Genomic DNA, 24,415 nt, shown 5'->3' with positions numbered 1-24,415 from the left:
CCTGTGCTGTTCCCCAGCCTGACCTCTGAGCCTTTCCTCAACTCTAAGGAAGCACTTCCTCCTGCTCTCATCTGATCTCGCTCGCCTCTGCCCACTGTCAGACCTGCATGCCAAGGACTGACTCATGACAGAAGTTCAACGAATAATTATCGAACAGATGAATGAAGAAACAATAAGGCCCAACAGCGTGAACGAATTTCTTCAGCGCTCCAGCCTTTCACGATAGGAAGAGGAGGTGCAGCCGACAAAGGAGTCTGAGAGGGAGAGGCCAGGAGGGCAGGGAGGAGCCACAAGAGCTCTGGTACTGGGGAGTGCAAGAGAAGGTGCAGTTTCATAGGGAGAGAGGAACCAGCTATGTCCAATGCCACGGGCCAGAGGGAAGGATGGAAGGTGTCCATGGCAGGGAGATCCTCGGGCCTTGCAGAGCAGGTTCAGTGCAGTGAGAGTCTTAGGGGGCAAATGTCAGGGTGAAGTCAAGGTGGCCATGTGGTGAGGGAGACTGAGTACAGACTCCGGGGTCTAGCCTCAGACCTTAGCCTTACCATTTACTGGGCATGGACCTCAGCAACTGACTGGAGCTTTGTGCTGTTCATCTACAACATGGGAATGCTAATGAAGTCCACCTGCTGGGTTGTTGGGAGAATTAGAAATAGTGAATGCTACAGATCTCGCCCAAGGAGATCTTCAATAAATAGGAACAGTTGTTATAATCTAGTTCAGCTTTGGAATTTAAATGTACTGTTCTGTGAAAATACACTTAACTAAATCAATAGAGGCAAGGTATTAAAAAAAAATTTATCAGCTGCTTTATAATCGAGTCAGGTTTTTGTCAACTCAGTTGCTTCTCATTTAGGTATAATATCACAGGAAATAACAGTGTGTATGTGTGTGTATGTGTGTATTTTATTCAGGAAATACAAAACATTTCTAACTATATTAGTATGGATATCTCACAAGGAATTACTTGAATTGTGTCAGTACAAAATTAAATAACACAAATCTTTCATAAAATTATAGCACTGAAAAAATGAATACAACCAACAAAAAAGAATTCTGATTTTGATTTGAGGCAAAAACACCTGGACCAGATAGCCTTAATTGTTTTTCTGTTTATAGACTTATGAAAGCCGTGAATGGGGAAACATTTAAATTTCTTCTTCTATGATTTTATTTTTATTTTATTTTTTTATATCATGAATTGAACTCAGGGGCACTTAACCACTGAGTCACATCCCCAGTCCTTTTTTGTATTTTATTTAGAGACAGGATCTCATTGAGTTGCTTAGTACCTCACCAGGTTGCTGAGACTGGCTTTGAACTTGTGATCCTCCAGCCTCAGCCTCCTGAGCAGCTGGGATTACAGGTGTGCACCACCATGCCCAGCCCTTCCTCTATGATTTGAAATGACTTTGGTGTTCAATATTCTACTTTTTGAAAGAAACCTCTGTATTACACTAAAGACATGGAAAATTTTTTTGTTCAGTATCAAAATTTAACAAGTATATTTTGCTCATGTTAACATCTTATGTTTTATAAAATGTTTTCCCCAATTTTTGTATACTCTGTAAAATACTAATAGATATTTAAGTTGTTAGCAAGTTTATTGTTAATTTTTCTTCATTTCTGAAGGATGGTTTTGCCAGATAGAGACTTTTTGGTTGACAGTTCATTTTCTTTAGGATTTGAACATGTCCCACTGTCTTCTGGCCTCCACAATTTCAGATGAGCAATCAGCTGTTATGCTTATTGAGAATCCCTATGTGTGACCAGTCTCTTCTCTTTTTCTGCTTTCAAAATTCTCTCCATGCCTTTAGCTTTTGACAATTTGACTGCAACACGTTTAGGAATGGATCTCTTTTAGTTTATGCTATCAGTTGTTGAACTGGTTGGATATGTAGATTAATGTAGTTCATCAATTTTGGCAAATTTTCAGTCATTATTTCTTCAAATATTATGTCCATCTCCTCTTCTCCCTTGTCCTTCTGGCCCTCCTATAATGCAACACATTGGCACACTTGACAAGTCCTACAGCTTCTGAGGCTCTGCTCATTTTTTTTTTTTTTTTTTTCCTGTTCTCCTTGCTGGAAACTCAGTTGATCATCAGGTTTCCAGATTCTTCTGCCTGTTTGAGTCTGCTATCAAGTTCCTCTGGGGAACTTTCCATTTCCATTACTGTATTTTCCAACTCCAGATTTCTGTTTGGTGCCTTTTATAGTGGCTACCTCTTTGTTGATGTTTCCTTTGGTGACCAAGCAGTTTCATACTTTGTTTTCATTCTTTAGACATAGGTTTGTTTAGTTCTTTGAACATATTTAAAATAGCCAATAAAATCTTAGTCTAATAAATCCACATCTGGGCTTTGTTAAGGACAAATTCTGTGGAGGGTCTCCTCCTTACCACTGTGTATGAGTTCTGCTTCTCATTTTTTTGTATGTCTAATAATCGTTTGTTTAAAACTGCACATTATAAGTCATATGATGTGATTACTATGGAAATCAAATGTGTTGTTTGTGGTTGTTGCTAATTATTATAATTGGTATTTGTTTAGGGACTTTTCTGAACTAAATCCATAAGTAGTTGTTCTTCTTCTCCTCCTTCCCCTTTGTCCTCCTCCCTCTCCTTGCTGAAGTCTCAACCCTAGTAGCTTAGTGGTCAGCTTTCAATTGGACAGAGATTTCCTTACCTGCCTGGAGGAGGTCTCCTTCTGCCAAGGGCTCTGTGGGCATCTTGGGGCATGCTTTCAACATTTGGCCAGTTTCTGCCTTTGTGTTCACTTCCTGCTTGCTCAGCCTCCAGCTCAGAGGTGAGAGGCCAGGGCTTTCTCGAGTCTTTCCTTCTCATGTGCAAAACACTACCTGGAGCCTTCTGGGCAACTAAGAATATTGTCAGAGCATTTCAAAGCTCCTTATGTAAATCTCATTCCATAACAATTTTCATTTACATTTTTCCATTGACTTCCAGATAGCACCAATTGATAATACTGCCTCATGCATTTACATATTTGAAAAAAATAGGAGTTACATGTCAAAAGTTATCTCTAATTCTCTTCAACAAAAACCCTGGATAAGGTCATTTTGCAGAGCCTGTTCTAAATCGGATGGAGTAAATATAAACCCTGTGAGTGCAGGTTCCCAAGGAACTCCATAGGGAACAGGTAATCACAATTTGTTGGGAATGGGGATCTGGGAAGCTCCAAGCCCATTCTTCCTCTCCAGTGGTTACCACGCTGCTGTTTTTATCTGATTGGGGCTGTTGGTTTTCAAGGCTACTGCACAGTTGGAGCGAGGGGCTTGGGAATAGGGCTAGTTACTATGACAAGACTCTTGATGTTCTTACTGAAATTCAGCAGTTTTTCTCGAATACACTTGTCCCAGATTGCTGCAAGTCTCTGGTTAATTTGCAAAGTTCTGAACAAGTTGATTTTGGCAATTTTGCCGGTTTCTCTGTTGCTTTTATGAGGCTGTGTGGGGGTCCTCCCTCTAAGGCTTCTGCTCAAGTCCTGCCACAGTGTTCCAGCCCCATGGCGTGGAACCTGGCAACAGCTCATTAGCCCCATTGCTGGGCAGGGTCCATCCTGTGGATGTACCTTTTGCCTACCTGTTCACCATTTGATGGATGAATGGTTTCCAGCTTTTCACTCTCAGAAATAACGGTGCTCAAAACCATCAAATACAAGTCTTATTTCCATGGTTTCACCTTCCTTGCCGCCGAGTTGCTGGGGGACATGGGAGGTTTGTGTTTAACTTCTTCAGAGCCGGTCGAACTCTCTCCCACGTGGCGTAGGGTTTTCCATTCCCACGCAAAGGTGCGAGGGCCGTCCCCCACGTCCTCCCGCGCGGGGCTCTCGCCCTCGGTCACCGCAACCCCGGGAGCAGCGCGGAGTGGTTCAGCAGTGTGTGACGCTGGACAGTTTCCGCGAGGCACGGTTTGGGAAAGCTTGTTTCGTAGCACCTTAATATTCGTAAGGCGCCTTCACATAGGACCTGATGCAGCAGTGATGGTGATGTACAAGCAAAGGCACCGTCTCCCCTCCACAGAGGGGAGGCCAAGACTGGAGTTCAGGGACCAGTTAGGCTTGTGTGGCGCCCACGTGACGGAGTTCAGCTCACGGATGCCCAGAAGAACTGCCGTTCCAAGGGACAAGGGCTGTTTTACATTTCCTGCACCCCCGAATCCCCCTGGTGAAACACAGGGTATTGGGACAAACGACCTGATTTCACATATCTGCATCCGACTCCGCAGTCCCTGGGCACCTTCCAGTCGAGTTGCTGGGGGACATGGGAGGTTTGTGTTTACCTTCTTCAGAGCCAGTGGAACTCTCCCACGTGGCGTAGGGTTTTCCCTACGGGTGGGCTGCGGGGGGCAAGGAGGAAAGACCGGGAGGCGGGTCTCAGCAGCCCGTGTGCGGATGCACCCGCTCACTCAGTCCGGAAACAGTTCTGTTACCCCGCCTGCTACCAGCCAGCTTCTGGCGCTGCGGGTATTCATTAGTTTAAAAATGATAATTCTTATCATCGTGGAAATTATATTTTAGCCAGGGGAGATGCAGTAATCAGAATAAATAAGTGGACTGTAACATATTAGGTGGCGACAGATCCTAGGGAGAGCATTTCAGCTGGGAAGGGTGGGGTCTGTTTGTGGAGGGAGGCGAGGAGGGGTCTGCACTTTTAAAAGGCACTAAGCACGGCCCCTCTGGCATTTGAGCAAAGGAGGTGAAGAAGATACCTGGGGAGTGGGTGGTGTCTGGCCTTGCGGGATGCTGGTGGGTGGGCCCCTGCTGACAGACAGACTGGCCAGGTCCCTGAGGCTGGAGGAACCTGGCATGCTGGAGAGAGAGCAAGGAGGACTTTGAGAGAGATGGAGTGTGGGTGCCGGCGTGGCACAGAGGTGGCAAGATCTGAGTGAAGTGTGAACAGGATCATTCTACCTGCCGTTCTGAGGATGGACCGCCAGGTGCCCAGGAGGAAGCAAGGGGAAGCAAGTGACAGGCCACAGTTACCACACAAGGACAGTGGCAGCTGAGAAGCAGTGGTGACCGAGAGTGGATGATGGGCAGAGTTCAGGACAATGAGGGAATGCTCCTCTCCGAGAGTCCACTGTGTGCCGGCGACTCTGGGGAGCACCCTGCACGCTCAGGCTCATTTAGCCTCTGGACAGGCCCTTCCCTAGGCAGGATCATTGCTGTTTGAAGAGACGGTGACACTGGAGCTAACGAGGTTCGTTAATTTGACCAAGATGGAATGCTACAGCCAGGACTGAATGGGACCTGCTTGACCTCAGACCTTTGCCTCCGTAACTGTTATACCACATTCCACAAAATTAAAGAAAATTTGTAGACGGTATGAGAGAGGTAATAACTGCTGGTAAGGTCAGAAGCCAGCAATGAACGACTAAATACAGTGTGTTAAATTATCCGTTATATGGGCGAACTAAATCGTTCTGGAATTTTTAAAGGCCATAGCCCTATGACAGGTGAGACACCATCATTCTCTCTGGAAGCATTTCCATGCAGTACTTTCAGTGTTAGGACAGGACCTGTGACAGGCGGTCCTGGAACAATTCTCCAAGAGGCCACTTCTCACCCTGGAGCACCAGGTGTGCTGGCTTCATGAGAAAATGGGCTTTGCAGATGGACCTTGAGGTGGGAGAGCAGGTGAACTAGCGTTAGCTGCGGGAGCAATGTCATCACAGCGTGCTTACACAGGGCGCCTGAGGTGGTGGTGGTCAGAGTCAGAGAAGAGAACTAACGATGGACGCAGAGGCCGGGTAACATGGGTCACAAGCCAGGAGAGTGGGCAGCACCCAGACACCAGAACAGGCCAGGGGTCGATCCTCTGCTGGAGCCTCCAGAAGGTCCACCACTGGACAGTCCCTCGACCTGAGCCAGGGACACTCCTAGTGAATCTCTGACCTCTGAAACCATAAAGCAGTAGATTTGGATTCTTCAAAGCCATTGCATCTGTGGCGACTTGTTACTCTAGCATCAGGAAACTAATGCGAGGCAGGAGAGCAGGCCAGGGAGACGGCTGTCTGCTGTGGCGGGTCACTCCCTCTGCTGTAGGGTCCCCATCCCACATGCCTTCATTGGAACATCCATCTGCTCATGACTGAGTTCAGCTCAGGGTACAAAGCTGAACCCCATCACAGTCCCAATCACCAAACTGAAGTTTTCAAAAGCAAAACTGTAAATATAGAATCTGAACACAGAGAAGTCAACTTGCTAATCACCAGGGGGAAACAGTAAGTTATTAAGACCATTTCAAAGGCCGTTTGTGAAGCTGCACATTTCTGGACAACTTAGCAAAAAAGTCTTGGGATAAGATCCTGGAGTCTGACTCCAAACTGGTGAGTGTGCAGAGCAATGAGTGGACATTTTGGCAACTACTTTTTCTTCTGGACAGAATTATCTCTGTATCTGCTGGACAGTTGTTTCGTATTTGTAAGTCACTTTCACATCTGTGATGCCATGCCGAGTCTAGGACCTTCTGCGGTACACTTGGAGTAACCCATGGCCTTCACTCTCTCTGACCACGAAAGGATGGGCCACTCACCCTTTGTCCTGTATCCCAGCTTTGAATGATTTTCTCAATGCTGGCTGCCCTCAGTGGGGTGGCTTCCAGCTTGCCACCTTGTGGGAAATGAAGACAAACGGTAACCCCTGGGCCTGCAGCAAGGAGGCAGCAGGGTGGAGTCTCCCGGCATGGAACTCGCCCGTGAGCACGTTCTTAGCACTCTAGAAACAGGGTAGGAACGGACGTTTCCAGCAAACCCCATGTGCCTTTGCTGTTGTTCCCCACAGGAAAAAAAGAGAGGAAGACAATTAAAAGGCACAGAGCTGTGGTAAAGAATCCAAAAAGAACCAGGAAGCTGCAGACGGAAGCAAAGTCGGTGTTCTTGGCAAGTGGCTTAACTTCATTCCGCCTAATCTGTACAGAACTGGTTATCCATCTATTTTACATCCCAGAAATGCCACTCGTTAAACTCCCAGAAAATGACTGTCTTGAGAAAGGATTAATGGGGACTATTTTCTGCATAACTCCCATGCAGTTAAAAACGTCTTAAGTTTAATTAAGGAATGAGAAAATAAATCTAATGATAGGGATCTCATGGTAATTTATAAAATAATTTAATAAGGACAGGAGAGTTATAGATCAGGATGCACACTCTGATATAATTCCGTAAGAGAAACATTGAGATGCATTTGTCTTTAGATGAAATGTGTCTGATCTTGCCAACAGAAGCCAAATGAGAAGTCACTGAGAACTTTCACAAGATGTACAGCCACACCTGATGAAGAGTTTGCAGTGGTGGCATTTTTGTGACGACTTATAAGGCTTGTGTCACTACCAGAAGCTGAAACTGGACTATACAATTATCTTTTCAACAAGCAGAAATCGGGACAGAAGGCACCAAGTGAGGCCAAAACCCCTGCTGGGAAGGAGGAAGGAGCAGCTGTTCTTCTTGGACACTAGATGGCGCTGCTCCCCTTTGAAAACGGCAAAGATTGCTGCCCACCAAGCAGGAGCCTAGAGAGCCAGGGAGCAGCACCTGCCACCTGGAGGAGGGCGCTTGACCGCAGTGTACCTGCCACGGCTGATCCCTGTGCCAGGTGACTCACAAGCACATTTCCAACTCTCCCAGGATATGGTGATTCCGCACACCCATGCTCTGGGGATAGAGATGCTAGGATATACACAAGGGTGAGTAAAAGTAGGTGGAACAAGAAAACAATATTGCTCTCCAAATACCACACACATAACCTAGGTTCAATTCAGGAAGGTTGGAGAATGCGGAGCCTCAGACAACAAAATTACTCAGAGTCTTCCGGCACAGCTTTTTGAAAACTGCAAGGTTGGTTACTCTGGCGATGATGGATATCTAGAAAACAGGAGGCTGCTGCGTTGAACCCTGCCCCTCCTTCCCGTCGCCCTGTGGCTCTGCCCGCCTTCCCAGCACCCCTCACCTCTGCCTTGGGCACTGGGTTTCCCGGGTGCGGATGCACAGGGCTTCCCAGTCTACGTTTTAACCTGGGACACGTGCTGCTGTGGCCCTGCTGCTTTACCCTGCCTGGGGGCCAGGCGGCAGTCCTGCTGTGGCTGTCCGGCCTGAGCTCGGGAGGGCCCAGCGACGGCTGCTGGAAGAAAGACGCAGGGCCACGCACCCGTCCTCGGTAGCTCCTCTAGACCAAGGTGGTGCAGGAAGGTGGAGGACAGGACCAGCACCCTGCGGCAGGACCAGAGCGAGGAACCCTGCTGCTTGCACAGCAGGCTTGAGGCCCCAGCAGTGGCTTTAACTAATTACAGAGTCTCTCGGAAAGGCTGTCCCCCGACTCCTTGAACAATGATTGCGGGTGAAAAAAATGTACTGACATTGACATCTCTGGGAGAAAATGGTGTTCCAGAAGAGTCGCACTCAAACATGAAAAATCTAAAGAAAACCTTGATTTCCTCTGCTTATAATTTTTCTTTTGTAATCTACCAAATTAATATAGGAAAAAAATCTTTGTCTAATGAAGTCTAAATGAGTTCTTTCGAGAATTACTTATGAGTGTTCTAAGTGATGATTGTGTCTTAGCTTAAGGGGAAGGAACTTTGTCTTTCTTACATGATGTGCATCTTCCAGCCAGTATTTAAATCAGACGGGCTAGAGGTACAGGAGTAAGCTACGATTCTTATATAGCAGACTAGCGTCTGCTTGAATCTCCCGACTCAGTACTGTAGGACTCGGGACCAGCACTGTCCGTGTTGGAACATGACTTAGCCTCTGGGAGGTTTTGTTTTCCTATAAAAGAAGGATGAGGATGGCATCTACCTCTTCAGGAGATAATCCTTGAAACTCAGCGACGTTCCAGTCACATGATGTAGCCAACAAGTACGAGCGATTCAGTGATCATCGGACACTACGATAGGGGACCCAGGGAGCAGTCACAGCTGGCTCGAGGTCCTGCACTCTGCTTCTGAGCAGATCCGAGGCTGTCACACAAACATATTTCCCCCCATCGTCACATAAGGGGACAGCTCCCCTGCCACACTCTTCCTAGGGGATCCATCCACTCTTATGGTCCCACACTGAGACCCTCCATTCCTATCTCTACGCCAGGCTTCCTCCCGGGGCCCCGTGTGGAGTCAGGAGCTGCTGACTCAGCATCCATGCTGAAAGACCTCTTGAGCCTCTCGAGCTCCATGTGGTCCAAACAGGACTGAGTCCTTTCTGTTCCCCGCCCTCCATACAGTCCCACCTAAGGAGCGAGGGGCACGGAGCTCCCGTCCCGCCCTCGCCCTACGGCTCCCTTTGCCATCTGCCACTCCTCCACACCATCTGGGTCTTTCCAACGAGGGCGCCTCTTCCAGGGGATGGCAGCCCTTTCTAATCCTCCTACTGGGTTGTGGCCTAACACTACTCAGGGAGCGTGTCAGTGTCTGGCATTTTTACTCATATCTATTTTTTTTTTTAGCTTTTCATCTATCAATGGAGTGTTTATTTTCAGTCTCCTTCTACTGGAATATATTCTCTTTAAGGGCAAAGAACTCTGCTTCCATCAATATTCCATCCTCAGTCCCAGGAGTAATGCCCGACCATGGTGGGGACTTGACACACCTTGATTGACAGACAGAGAGAGCATGGGCATTGTCTCCTGCAGAGCATGGCGGTCTCAGAAAAGGAAAGAGCCTCTGGCTATTATGCTGTAAGCATTTTGGTAAACTGCTTCAAAACTTTCCAAAAGATTGCGGATATAAATCAGTAAACCTGTTAAAAAAGAGAGTGAGACCCAGCATTGGTCATTTTTCCCCTCGCTGACTTCTTTTGGTAAACAGGAAAGCCACACATATGTGATCAATGGATTTTCAATAAAGGAGCCAGGGTCATGCAGTGTGGGTAGGAGAGTCTTAAAGCAAAAGGTGCTGGGACAACTGGAGATCGATTTAGACAAATGGAACCCAATCCTCTCCTCATACCATACACAGAATATGAATGCAAACCAGATCATAGACCTCAACACTAAAATTATGAAATGTTTAGAAGAAAAAGAGAAACATTTTCGCAATCTTGGGAGAGGCAAGGATTTCTCAGGACACAAAAAGTATGAATTATAAAAAACATTAATATATTGGATTTCACCAAAATTTAAAATTTTTGTTCTTCAAAAGAAACCATTAAGAAAATAGGCAGAGTCAGACATGGTGGCTGATACCTTTAATCCCAGTAACTTGGGAGGCTGAGGCAGGAGAATTGCAAGTCTGAGGCTAGTCTCAGTAATTTAGTGAGACCCTATCTCAAAATAAATAACTCTTTTTAAATTTTTTTTGGTCCTGGGGATTGAACCCATGGGTGCTTAACCACTGAACCACATCCCCAACCCTTTTTAATATTTATTTAGAGACAGGGTCTTGCTGAGTTGCTTTGGGCCTCTCTGAGTTGCTGAAGCTGGCTTTGAACTTGCGATCCTCCCGCCTCAGCCTCCTGAGTCACTGGGATTACAGGTGTGCTCCACCACACCCAGCTCAAAATAAAAAAAATATTGGGGGCTGAGTAGTAGTTCAGTGGGAGAGCACCCCAGAGTTCAAAACCCAGTGCCAGAAAAAACAAAAGAAGGAGGCAGACTCAGGTGGAGAGATACTCCTCCTACTTAGACAAAGGACTGTCCTGAAATAGTCAGGTAACTTACATTCTTGATTAAGAAGACAACCCAATAAGGAGAACCAAGCAAAAGATTTGACCAGAAATCAAGTAAATGGCCAGTGAAAGACGCTTAGCCTCACTAGCCATTGGAAACAGGAGCACGATGGTGTTTCACAGCCACTAGTGCTGCTGAGATGCAATGATTCAAAAGGCTGACGAGGATCCAGGGCCGCCCCGCTCTCAGCTGTTCCTGGCAGGAGTACAGTGCGTGCGTCAAGGTGTGTGCACAGACAGCGCACGGCCCAGAAGCTTCACTCCCTGCTTCACTCAGGAGACATCAGGACCTGTTGGCGTGACGGTGCTGATGGTGTGTGAATTTGTGGGCATCCAACTGGAAGCAGCAGGCGAACGCAGCGAGGGAACAGAGCTCCGTAACCACAAGGGGTCGCTACTACACGCCTCCGCACGGATGCACCCCTGGATGAGATTGGAGTGAGAGATACTATGTGTAGACACGTTCATACAAATGGGGTCGCTTTCCAGAGTCTAGGGAAGGCCACAGCAACCCACGGGGACAAAGCACGTCCGTGGCCTCCTGGGGCTGAGACGGGCAGGAGCACGCTTCCTGGAGGGACGAGGACACCCTGCCCCCACTGCCTGCTGGTCTCACGGTGTATGCACCTGCCCAAACACCTCAAGCTGGACCTATGGGGGGTGCATTTTTTGTAGGTAAATTGGATGTTAATATAGATGATTTTATGGAAGAAAAAACAGGGCGTGCTCATCCTCTGGAATCAGCATGAGAACATCTGTAAAAATGTGGCTTTCACAGTGTTATAAATGCATCTGAATCCAAATCTAAGCTGGCCGGTACCTTCTCCCCTTTTCAAAAGAGCCTTTGCCCTGATTGACTTTCTCTTTCCCGGGGAGGAGGTGTCTTTGGGTTCTGAAAGATGGAAGTTCACTGGGCCAAGAGCCAGCATTGCTCCCGTTCTGAGTCGGGGATCCAGGGACGCATCGTGGCTTCTGAAGGAAGGAAGGAAGGAGATCTCTGAGTGGGGGCCTCTGCTGTCCCTTTCGGTGTGACTGCATCGTGGGCCGTGGAGTGGCCAGGCCAGCCTCCACCCGGCCTGGCAGGCTCATCCTCTGTGACCTGCTTCCTCATGTTCAGCTCCTGGGGCCTGATGGACCCTGGCGGTCTTTCTTTTCCAGTGTTCCGGAACCGGGCAAGGGCTTCCTGTTGGCCTTTCCCTTCCCTTGAGCATGCCTCCTTCCACTGCTTTGACTTTTGTGTCTAAGTTTCACCTACAAAGTTGGAGGTTGAACTTCATTATGCAAAGCCAGGCGATGCTCTTTGAGCATACTGATGTGAATCAGGCTTGTTTGTCCCATTTACATAAACACGTACGCTGGGAGATGCGCGGTGTCGGTCTCCCCACCGTGGCCTTGATGATATTCCTGGACTAATTTACTTCCCAGAAGTTTCTTTAGCGTAATGGCACTTGGAGATTGGCAGACATGTGACACCCTCCTCTGAGACCAGAGCTCCCCAGGTGAGGGCAGGCAGTGGGGCCAGAGAAACTGTGCCTGGGTGGAATTCTCCTTGATCACCAGGGGTACCATCGCTACGGTCTCGGCTAAGTTACTCAATCTTTTCTAAGTCTCCATTTCCTTCAATGGTAGTAATATCTTCCATCTAGAAGCATTTTATCTTTTTTATTTTATTTATTTTTAAATGGTAGATGGACACAATATCTTTATTTTATTTATTTTTATGTGGTGCTGAGGCTCGAACCCAGTGCCCCACAGGTGCTAGGCAAGTGCTCCACCACTGAACCCCAGCCCAGCCCTTATTTTATTTTTTGAGAATTAGAACAGAAACAGTTGGGCCCATAGTAGACATCCAACTAACATGCATCTCTCCTGCATCTCTCCGAGACTTGCGTGGCCTCCCCAGGGACTGAGGCTCTGGGGCAAGAATTGGGCAAAGCAGAAAATGTTTTTGGTGTTCCAGGACAGGGATGAGGTATTTGTGAAATCTCGGCTTAGTTTGATGGGATTTGGCTCAGCCCCTGGATATTAAGAAATAATGCTCTTCCTAGTCTTTGTATCTGGTTTGCAGGTAAAGAAGGGGCATTGGGAAGTCTGTCTTTCCTCAGAGTTGCTCGCGGGAGGATTTCATTTTCCACCCCTATCTCACCAGGGTAAGTCCACTTAGATCATGTCCACTCATTTGTCACCTTTATAAAGCTATAGAGATTCATGTTGCTCGTATCAGTGACTTTATGTGATTGAGTTTCCAGCCTTTGCACATGGAACTGAAGCGGTTTGTAATTTCATTTAAACAGTAAACCTACATACAGCCCAGGATCCCTCACATGTCGACCCAGCGTGTTTTTCTAGCTAGGATTCCCATTTCTTCAGTGTTCTGTGAGTCCTGGGGCAGGTGACTCCCTTTTCTGCAGGGAAGGAGAAGCAACTGATCACACGTGGGAAACCATGAGTGGCGTTCTCCCCTCCGCGGGGCGGAACATCCATACACAGTCACGGGGCACACTCTTGGGATCTCAGGATGAATGGGGGTTTCCTTCAGAATGGCAGAGGCTTTCCATCAGGAGGCACAGCACGAGTAGGGAATCTGAGTGCTGAGCAGAGGGCTGAGGGGACAGAGCCCCGGGGCTGCGTCCTGAAGGGCCTCGACCCTTGCGGAGGGCCACGGGGGCGGAGGTGGGAGGGCCTGTGGCGGGAGGCCTGTGGCGGGAGCTATGTGGCTGTGGGAATCAGCACACATCAGGGGGTGTATCTGAGACCGAGCCTCAAAGCTGCTGGAGTGTCACAGGATGACCCGTTGGCGCGTTTGGGGGCTGGACGTGGTCTTGCATGGTACCTGGGGGGCCGTAGTAGAAACGCCCAGGTGGCAGCAGTAGACTGAGGTCACTGTCACCAGAGCTGGAGATGAGTGACTGTCATGCTGCTGTCTCACGCCGTGAGTCTGGCGTTGCTAAGTCTGACTGCCGACACCCAGACGGAAGGGAAGCCAGGCAAGGCCGAGAGCAAGGGGACCCCCGAGGGGAGGCTTGGGTGGCGAGTGCTGCAGGTGGGAGGAGAAGGGCTTCCGCCCCGTTTCTCCGACTGGAGTGGCAGGCGGAGGCTGGGACCCAGCCGAGCTCGCTGGCCACACTGCTTCCAGCCTGGAGCCAAACAACAACCTACTTGTTTCTGCTTCTTGGAGGTTGACCCAGGGCCTCCTCCAAGTGAGGCAAGTGCTCTGCCACTGAGCCACTCTCCCAGCCCATAACGTATCTATTTTACAAAATTTATACACTAATGAGACAGTTTTGTTATTATTCAATCTATAATCTTATGGTGAATAAAGGAAAAAGCTAATTTTTCTCTGTATTATAGACTCTTTTCAATATTTTAACCAGAATGAATCGCTAAGAAACACTTTTGTTTTCCTTAAAAATATTGCCTGGGAGGATACAAAAGAACAACTCGGTATGACTTCTTTAAAAAAGGATTTTATGCTCAGAATAATTGTTCAGCACTGTAATTTTATCGTTGGGTTTGTGAGTAATTCTCTCCCTGCCTTCCCTCGGTTGATCTCACTCTCCACAGCAGCTGGCTTCTCCTTCTCCTGACTGTTCTTACCAAGCCCTTTCTCTCCCGAACGCTCGGAAAGGCTTTGGAGAGGAGACTGAAGTGTGTAAACAGGAGCGTCTCCCCACGACTGTCCATGTGAAGTCGTACCTTCTGGTGTCACCTGACACGTCTTCCCTGTAGCTCTGGGTCTGTCCTGGGGATTCATGGTCCTGCCGCTGAGCCCCTGTGGTCCTGCAGCTGCTCCTCTCAGGATTTCTCTGCTACATGACCTTTAATTCCTCTTGACCCAACACGTGCAGAGAGGCCCCATCTGGTTCGTTCCCTCTGTGTCTGCAGCCTCCCTGGTCACCAGCACGCAGCTCAGCACGGCTCTCCTGGAGGCCTCAGGTGAGACGTCTCCCTGTCTGACCGCAGCCTGTCCCCTTTCCCTTCTCCTGGGCCACTCTGGTTCTGGGGGGCTCTCCCATGCCTCATCGGGCCCCCTTTTCCCCTGGTCTTCACTGACCTGTCTTCCTTTGCCTCTTGGGTCAGCCTGGCTTTGGTCACCAGTGCTTCTGCCAAGCTGACTGGCTCCTGCGTTAGACTTTGTCATCTCCTCGTCAGGAGCGCTGTCTCCATTCCTGGCCCTGGGCAGACTTCACAGGGGCTGGTGGGGTGAGATGGCATTCAGGCCAGAGGAGGATGAGGAGAGGGGTTAGTGGATTTATCGTAAGACTGGATTTATAGTGCAAGAAATTGACCAAATGATGCCGTTGTGTCGTGTGCATGAGCTACTATGGAACGACAGATACCTTCGTTGCGTACACTCACAATGTACCAATAAAAAGAAAACCTTTAGCTAAAAAAATGAAGACTTTTAACTTGGATTACTTGGTACCAAACAACGTGAAGTGCAACTATTTAAGGTGCTTTTTTCGCACAACACAAAATTGGGAATATTTTGATTGGCCTACTGAGTAATGTTGTAATTTTATTTTGGGTTTGACTTATGATGGCTGATGGAGGGTAATGGAAGGACCACCACATTCTCACCCCTTGACACACCAGGCTCTGCTGTCCAAAGCTGTACAAGGAAGAGATGTGGGGGACTATCCGAGGGAAAAGCACACACAGGTAGTTCGTGCTGTGCTCTGGAGGTGACATGCAGGGATTCACACCATCGCTGTGCGTGCATGCGTGCGTGCGTGTGCGCCCCTCCAGTGTAGCTAGTATCAGCTGCAGAGAGGATGTCCTATGTGTGCTCTGCAAGATTTTCTCCTGCTCCCAACAAAGCAGGTGTTTTGAATTCATTGATTCTGAATCGAGGGAAGAGATCTGGGCAGCAGAGTGGAGCTCTGCTCACCCACAGGTGAAGGGCTGGGCCGCGTTTCCAGGGAGCGGCTGTGGGCGCAGGAGCCTGGACTCTCGGCATCCCGTGTGACCTGGGAGGGCCCAAGACACTGGCTTCTAAGTGCATGCAGTGCGCGGCGCGGGCTCTGCCCAGGAAGGAGGGGTCGCTGGCTCTCGCTTGGGCAGCGCGTTCGCAGCCTCTACAGAGACATCAACTTGCTGGGAACATACTTGGGGCGGAGGCGGTGTTTATTCTCAGTTTGCTTCGGGCAGAGCCGGGTGAGGTGTGAGAGCCGATGGCTGAGTTTCTTCACTCGTTCGCCATTCTTGACTGAATTCGTTTATTGCGTATTCACGGTGCGCCGTCTCAGGCCAGGCCCAAGACCAGACTCCGTAGATGACAAGGACAGTTTCTGTTCTCCAGGAGCCACAGGAAATGAAGGAAGACGGTATCCCACATGGATAGAGAAGCAGGGCAAGGAAGGGCCTGGGGAGGGAGCTGACCTCAGGACGGTGAGAGGCAGCCACGTGCAGCTGGCAATGGCCTTGAAAAAGCTCACAAGGACTAAGAACGTGCACAGGAAAGCCCGCAGGAGCCAGGCACTTCCCGGTAGTCTCCGTTTCATCCTACAAGATTCCCGTGAGGTAGGAACTTGTTATCTCTGTTTTATACTCGAGGAGGCTGATATACTGAGTGGTGTAGTGATTTGTTTGGAGTATCAGTCCTGGTAATTCATATCCAGGTGGTCTGGCTGCAGAACCTGGGACCTGTGATCATGCCCAGAGAGGTAGAAACAGGAGTGCCTAGAACAAGCCCAGCGCAGAGCTGAGCACGGAGGAGGAGTGTGCAGGTGGAGAGGCGGTGCGGACGCGGGCAGGGACTGTGGCTAGATGAGTGCTTCCGCAGTCTGCAGGGTGCTCTTGACTATGAGCCTTGTTCAGCTCTTCCCTGATGGCTGGTTAGAGGGTGGCGCTGGGTCGCAATGCTCATCCCACAGATGAGGCGGCTGGGTTCTTCTGGGGTGACTGTCCTGTGCACACAGTTCATAGGTACCCTCAACTCGGATCTGCATGGGATCAAGGTCCCTGCTCTCTGCACTCACTGAGGTTGTCCTCATATCTGCATTCGATGCAAACTGCCTGCAGGACCCCTGAAGGCCTTCCCTTCCTATCTGGCCAATTGCTGATCTGCCCCTCACCCCCAGATGCACAGCATGTTCTGAGTTTGGGGTGGAGCTGGAGGGGTCTTGTTAGCAGAGATGTTGTGAGCAGACTTGTAGGTGATGTTGGTGTTGCTTTGGTCCTGTGTAAGCGTGATGTCCATTAGTTCCCTTGGGTAGAAGCAAGACAGGCAGCTTTGGGGAGTGAGATGTGTGCATGGAAGTCCACCTCTCTTGGGTTTGAATGTCAGTCCTAGGCTGTGGAAAGAGATCCTTTAGGGCACGTGAGTGTCAATGTGAAGTGGGGTAACAGGCAGTGTGCACAACAGCCAAGCAATGGAGGCCACCGGCGTGTCCACTGATGGATGGACGGATCCACAGAGCATGGTTAGTATGTGCACACAAGGCACTACTTTTCAGCCTTAGAAAGGGGGAAATGCTAACCTATGAGACCAAAAGGTTGATCCTGAGGACTTTGTGTTTGTGAACTAAGCCAGTCCCGAGAGGACAACTGGGGCGATTCTGCTCACAGGAGGTCCCATATCCCCGACCCTTGGTGGGGCGGGTGACCTCGGGGCTCCATTTGTATTCTCACAGATGGGAAGAACGATTTGTACTCAAAGGGCTTCACTGTTGCTCAAGAAATGTTAATTCCCTCGCCCTTCCCAGGGGTAAAACTTGGCCACCCCACTTCTCCAGATCTCTTAGAATTTTGAGGTTGATACTTTACTCTGTAATCTGCTGTAGGTCGTGAACCCCCTCCAAGAAGCCCTCTCCTGGTCTTTGGCAGGCTCGTGTAGATAGGTATGCCCTGTGAAGGCCGGTGTTGGGGAGTCTTCTCATGGCTGGAGGACCCCGCGCTAGGGCCACTGCTCTTGTGGAGGTATCCCAGGAGATCAGAATGGCGTGTGGCGTTGGGCAGCTGGCTTCTCTACCTGTGCTGTGCCTGCCTACCTGCCTGGTGCCTCCCTCCTGAGTGTGTGTGTGTGTGTGTGTGTGTGTGTGTGTGAGAGTGCACGCATGTGTGCTCGCCGTGCCTTGTGGTTGCGATTGGCTCGTGCTCACTTTCCATTCTGTGCTTGAGGTGTTTGGGGCCATCGGGGGAGCAGGTAAAGACTCCGGTGGCTCAGGCTGTAAGCTCCTTCCCCAGGTTCCTGCATTAGCAAGGCAGGTTGGCAAAGAAGGCCTAATTCGGGAGCTTATGAGAATGAGCCAGGACACACAATTACCAGTGTCACAGAGAGGAGCTGAGAAGACGCTGGCGGATAAAGAGCAAATCCACCTTTTCTGTTTAGTTTCTGATTTTTAACTTTTTTATTGATGAGAAAGTTTTGTTTTCTTTTATTGTGTGCTTGCAAGGATTTACTATTGACCTCTACCTCAAAGACAGTTTTTTTGGTATGCAAATCTTAATTTGTTTAATTTTTTGCCACAGCTAGTATTTGATATGTTTAAGAGGCATTGACTATCCAAGTAGACCTTGGTAATAATGCTGTTTCCTCTGCGTACAGGTCAGCATGTGTATTTTCTAGCTAACTAATGCTGCACTGATTCTTGTAAGTCAGTAATCATTGTGAAATTAAAGTTTGTAGGTTAAAAGTAAATTTAAAATGTAAAGATGAATATGTAATATCAAGAAGACAATTTCTAAGGTTATTTTCAAAATGAAGCATCAGTGGTGGGAAATGATTATTTTGGCAGAGATAGTACTTAAAATAACACTTGGATCTGCACATTGAAGAACATCAACAGGATAATTCATCGATGTGCTCATTTCCTCCTTGCTGGTTATTAGCCAGGAACACAGCAGAGCTTGTGGCTCGTTGCGCTGGTTGCTGGAGACAGCATTAAGTCCCGGGATGGATGACTGCTTTCTCCTGATTCTTGGCCTGATTCTTTCTGGGAACTGGTGGCTATGGTGCATGGCTTGGTTGTGAGACGGAGGGCCAAGATGGGCTGGAAGGAAGCCTGCAGTGGCCTCTTCATCGCAGTGAGACAAGCCTCAGCACTCCAAGTGGAGGCCCGAGGGGCAAGCCGGTGTTGGGTGGACGTATCCTCTCTGTCCTTCCTGCTTAGTCAGCTCACCCCCTGAACATTATAGATAAAACAAACGGGAAGACTCAGAAGGGTGGGGGAAGGCAGGTGGCTAGGAAACTCAGGCCCTGAGGGACATCGTGGTGCCAGGGGCCTCCCAGTCCTGCTTCAGCAGTGACGAGGGGTCCCTCCTGCCCTGGGTACTAGCAGAGGCTGGCTGGGGAGCCCAGACCTCTGTGTCTGTGCCCGCACAGCAAGGTGACGGTTCCCTTCCCTAGGCAAGGGTTTTATGTTTGCTCCATGGCAGCTCTTGGTCATGTTAGGACTACTGAACCCGAAGCTCTGTTCTGTTCTACAGCAGAACAGCACTGCCTTGATTTGTTCTGGTGGTTTTGCTTTCCTGATGAGGAATTGAGAGCTTCTGTGCTCGACACTGTTTCCTTGAGGGCAGAGGGGGACTCCATTCATCTTGGAGTCAGCGTCTAAATAAACCTGGCATTTAGCCTAGTGTCCCTTGTGTTGGGCACATGGGCGCTTCATGAACATTAGCCAGCTTCTTTATGGAACTGCCGGGCATCCGTGTGTGCTCCAGGGTGGGGACCTGGCCTCACACTAGCGAATGAGACACATCTTACAGAGACCACCTAGAAGAGGCAGGGCGGGGAGGCCTGCGGCCAGCTCCGGAGTCTGCTCGGGGTGCCGGGCGATGGGAGGGCTGTCCCCCGGAAGCTCGCACAGGCCAGAGACTCCGTAGCCGGAGGGAAGGGCCCGGCGCTTGGTGATGGTGCTAGCAAGCAGGAGGTGCTTTTTATAAAATAAAGAGTAGTGTGATTTGGAGTGGTCATGTGCCTGGAGCAAAGCCCCTCGCACAGTACTGAAGATTGAAGCCCAGTCTACATTCTCCAAGGCACAGTCTTGTGTGTGTGTGTGTGTGTGTGTGTGTGTGCGCGTGCGTGCGCGTGTGCATGTTTATTTTCAATGACTCTATTATGTGGACTTTCTAAAGAAGAAAAGCTTCTGACCCTGAGATGAACCTGAATTCTGTAAGAAGGATATATAGATTTGGGTTAGAGGCCCATTTAGGCAAACGTATTTAGTAATGGTAGCCAAGAAATAAAACCAATTCCAGATATCAGCAAGCTGAGCAGGAAAGGAAATGTCTAAACCAGGAAATGGGGATTAATTCGCCTGGGGAACAATAGATCCAAACACGTATTCGATGAAAAACCCTAAGCTTGAAAGCCACATAGAGAATCTCGTTAGATGGATTCTGGCTGCCTGTTCTCTTCAGCTCACCTGGGTAATCTCTGCAATCTCATCTGCAAGAGGCAGAGGGCCTAAGTCAGGTGGGATCCAAATCCTGTTTTGTAAACTCCGAATGGATTCCAGGAGACAGTTTAGTGCCAGGTTACTGGTGTTGAATCTAATTCCGTTTAGTCTTTCCATCAGCCAACGCATTTCCTTGCCTCTAGAGACAAATGCTAGTATAAAATATTCAGGACTCTGCCACATTGTCTTGGGAGTTTGATGGAGGGCTGCTGTCTCACGGCGACTCCCATGCTCCCCGGTGTGTCCTGAGTCAGGTCTTCCTGTTCATTGCCACCTCCTTAAGTCCCCTAGGGGCCCCTCAGCCTGAGATACCCTTCCTGCCTCTACACGTCTTGAACTCCTGGCTCTGAGTTGAGTTCTCTGGTCACCTTTGTCCCTGAGTCCCTAATTCAAAGTTCCTCTCACCTGCTCTCCTAGAAAACCCCACTGATGTCATTAAGGATGTGTACCAGAAAAATGTGTCTATTTTTCCTGTCACCGGGCAAGGGCTGCTTCTAACCTACTTCCTGCTGTATCTTCAGAGCCTAGCTAGCTTTATTTAGGTGGAAACATATGAAATTGCCTACATTTGAATGTCTTCTACCAACAAGAGTGGCAATTTCATGTGGTTCAGCTAACAACCTAGCACATAATGGGCCTTCACATGTGGTCTGGGAAGCTGAACCCTGCAGCAACCCTCTTTGGATTTTGGCCCACCTATCTGCAGCCTTACCTCCTGAGTCGGGAAGAGGATGAAGGGGTTAGGTTTTGGAGGATAGCCGTCCTCCTGCTCAAGCTGTCTTCCAGAGTCATTTTCCGGTTTCTGGAATTAAGCAACCGAGTGGTGGGTAATTTTGGCAAGCCCCAGGGCCATCCGTCAGATTGACCTGGTGCTGACGCCAGTGCAGGAGCTTCATTAAAGCAGAGAAAGATTAAGTGACCATGGGCTAAGCTTTTAACTGTGATGTACTAACTGGAATAGTAAACAACTGGTCCCATGTCTTTCTTTTCTTCAATATTCTGGAAAGAAAAAGAAATTGTTAATTATTGATTTTCCCCTGAAATTTCACTGATCAATAGAAACTTGAGCAACATCCAGAATTGACTCCTGTGCTGTAGCCAGTCTCAGCAAGCAAACACACTCCATAGTAATCCTTCAAACAAAGAAAAAAATAACCTTGAATGGGAAGTCATTGAAGGTCACAACCGGCTACATGTCCAGGAGAAATAGAGACCTAATCACGCCTGTGGAGGGGCTGGGGGAGCTGGGACTTCTGCCAGTGCTGGGTGTCATGGGCTGCTGTTCCTGACAGTCTCTGGAAGACTCAAGATAAAACACCAGGAGAAACGTAGTCGTCAGGTGTGCTGACGCCCTGAAAGCAAGCTCGCCAGCCAAGCACACAAGTCCCAGGAAGTGTTCCTGATAAGAAGAGACATTCTCAAGTTAGGGAAGATTTTAGAGAAACCCCCAAATGTTGGTAACCACACTACATAATGGAGTGTAGGTCCTCGGAAGGAAAGAGATGTTTATCTGTCAGTTATATCTCAGTAGGCCTGGGAAAGAGACGAAGGAAGGAAGGAAAGAAAATGCAAACCTCACTACATCTCCCTGGCACGGCAGTCTGAAATCTTCCACATCTTTACCTTTTATGTGTGAGTAGAGAGCATTGTTATTTGAATTCTACATTTCCCAAAAAAATTGCCCAGAATGCTGGGGATGGAACCCGGGGCCTCTCCTGCATTATGCAACTGTTTAGCTACTAAGCTACATCCTCGCCCCTATTATCTGATTTTCAGGTACAGACGATCTTGTTAGTTATGATTATTGTAGTTCTGTTTCGGAGAAAAATCAACACAAACACATTCCCGTTTCTTGACTATGTAAAATGTTCCACATGAGTAATGTTGACCTTGAGTGTTACATGTATTTGTTCATTATCCTTGTCCAGCATTTACCGGCTCCCGATCTACCCTCATTTCCTTTGGGGGAATTATTCACCCCATTTATTATGCGGTCACAGGGGACAGTAGTGTGAGTGCCTTTCTCCCATTGTTGAAGCTGAAGTGAACAAATCCTTTCCTACTACATCCAGCTAAAGAGGAGCCAGTGGCCAATTGAACCATCTCCTGGACTTGACTCAAGGATGCCCACAGCCACTGTGGTAGCCTCATCCCGGTTTAGATGTCCTTCCAGGTCTAGTTCTGTGGCAAGACAGGTGCTGTGGCTCTGGCATCCTACTTCCCGTGGGGGCCTGCCCGTGTATTTAACCACTCACGGATTTTATGAGTTCCCAACAGGCTGATAGTAAGTTACATTTTGCATACACTACTCTGAGTCAGTTTTTATTGTTTATGACCAAAGAGGCCAACTGAACTCTCCCTTCTCCCTCTCAGACCCAAAGTGTGAGGAAGAGCCAGCTAGCATGGTGCTCAAGTTTTGATAAAGCAAATATTATTGAGGGAAGGAGGTGGACTGTTCTTCATTGAGTTTGGGTTCAAGTTCTACATCTGCCAATTGCTAACTGTGTCCTTGGCCAGGTCTCATGCAGTTTCAAATTTCATTTCAGATGTTGTATTAAACTGGTCAGTAAAACCTCTTTTTCCTAGGATAGTTAGGAAAGCCGACGGACTTGAGCTCAGAAGGAGCACCGGAAGCATACGGTGCCGCAGCAGTCCCGGCGAGTTGCCACCTCTTGGGCTTTCCCAACCGCAGGGCAGGGCGCTCCAGGAAGACGCGGAGAGCGCTCAGTTATCATTTGTTCCATTGAGATACTCTTCCAGCATCTCCTGCATGTCAGTAGCTGTTCAGGGCAATTGTGAGACAAAGATAAAAGAGAGAGAGGCTCATCCTCCAGGAGGCCAAAGCCTGAGGGCGGAGACATGTGAGGATTGCGGTGCACCCTGACCGCTGCGAAGCCAGTTGGGCGGCATGGGCTTCAGCAGCAGCCCAAAGGGAGGCCTCATTTATTTGATATCAGAGGGTCAAGGAGTCCCTGTGTTTACTTTTGGAAGAAGAACAACTTTTTATCAGATGGATGACAGTCTAGGCAGAGGCCTGGCGTGGCGTGCTTGGTGATCGGATGTGGCTGAAGATGGTGGCGCTGAGGCACTTGAGGGAGATGGGCTTGCCCAGGACTCTGCCACTCCCAGTAGCACAGGAGGCCAGGCCTCCAAGGGTCAGGGACCAAGGACCTGGAAGAGCAGGTGGTCTTGAGGCCTGCTACCCCCACCCCATGACCTTGCACTTCCCAGCCCTGTGGCTCTGGGCGTGTGGAGGCCCCGTGCACAGCTCCAGGGAGGGCCACGTCCTGGCCAGTTTGCTTCCTGCAGCCCACCTACTGGAAAGAGATCAGGTTCCCTGGAGGAGATTGCTCACACCACTCCTCTAGAAGGAAGAGACACTTTTACATACAATTGTGCTTTCAGCAAGGATTGTTTTCATGCTGAGAATTCAATAAAGCCCAATTCCACTGTAACAGCCTAAGCAAATCAACAAACAAGCCTGGGATAAGCAGTGGTGGTGACAGGCAGCACAGAGAAGACTCTAGAGAGAGGGAAGAACAGAACTCAGCAGTGTAGACGTTTCGGCTCCTGTCTTCAACTCTCCATCTGCTTCTTTCTGTTCTTAATATTTACTCTCTTGGTTATTTCTATTTACTCATAGGTTCCAAGTCATCAGAAAAGAGGAGTCCCAGGCACAGGGGCCCTTGCTGCCTTCTCTGTGGTTGAAGTTGAGGGTTTTGACTTGAGTGGGAGGACACAGGCCTTCCCCCAAGGGGCCCCACCTTCTCTGGAAGGAGCTGACCCCAACTTAAGTCTTAGTCTAGGTGACAGGTTCCCAAACTTGGCAGGTTCACAGATCCCTAAGTGTCTCAGTGACTTTTTTTTTAATGGAATCCCTAAACTCAAAAACATATTCAACAGTTCTGTTTATTAAGTGGAGATATTATAATAAATTAACAAACATTTATGAACCACCAACTTAGCAACCATTTGGAAAAAACCCAAAATTGAAAAATATTTTATCCTTAATTAGCCACGGTTGCAGCTACGGGGCTTGAGGGACCATTGGCAGGCTCACAGCATCATTTCTTGACTGTGGGAACCAGCCCTCTCATTTCCTCTCTCATCTTGATATTCATATATGCTTCCTTTGTATCAGAACAACAATTCAAAATCCAATTTAGCAAAGATATTATGTCATCAGATGTCCTGTGGCACCAGATGTCCCATGGTTTTAGCCTTTGCTGGCTTGCCTTTTGTTTTAAGTCAGGGGTCAGTAAACTATGGTCTGAGGGCCAAATCCAGGTCACCACCTGCATTCATATGGTCCATGAGCTTAGAGAGTAGTTCTTATGTTT

Source organism: Sciurus carolinensis, chromosome 4, assembly GCF_902686445.1.
Source record: "Sciurus carolinensis chromosome 4, mSciCar1.2, whole genome shotgun sequence".
In the NCBI taxonomy this organism is placed as follows: domain Eukaryota; kingdom Metazoa; phylum Chordata; class Mammalia; order Rodentia; family Sciuridae; genus Sciurus; species Sciurus carolinensis.
The sequence above is the reverse complement of the archived record's forward strand: the minus strand, read 5'-3'. Positions refer to the sequence as shown.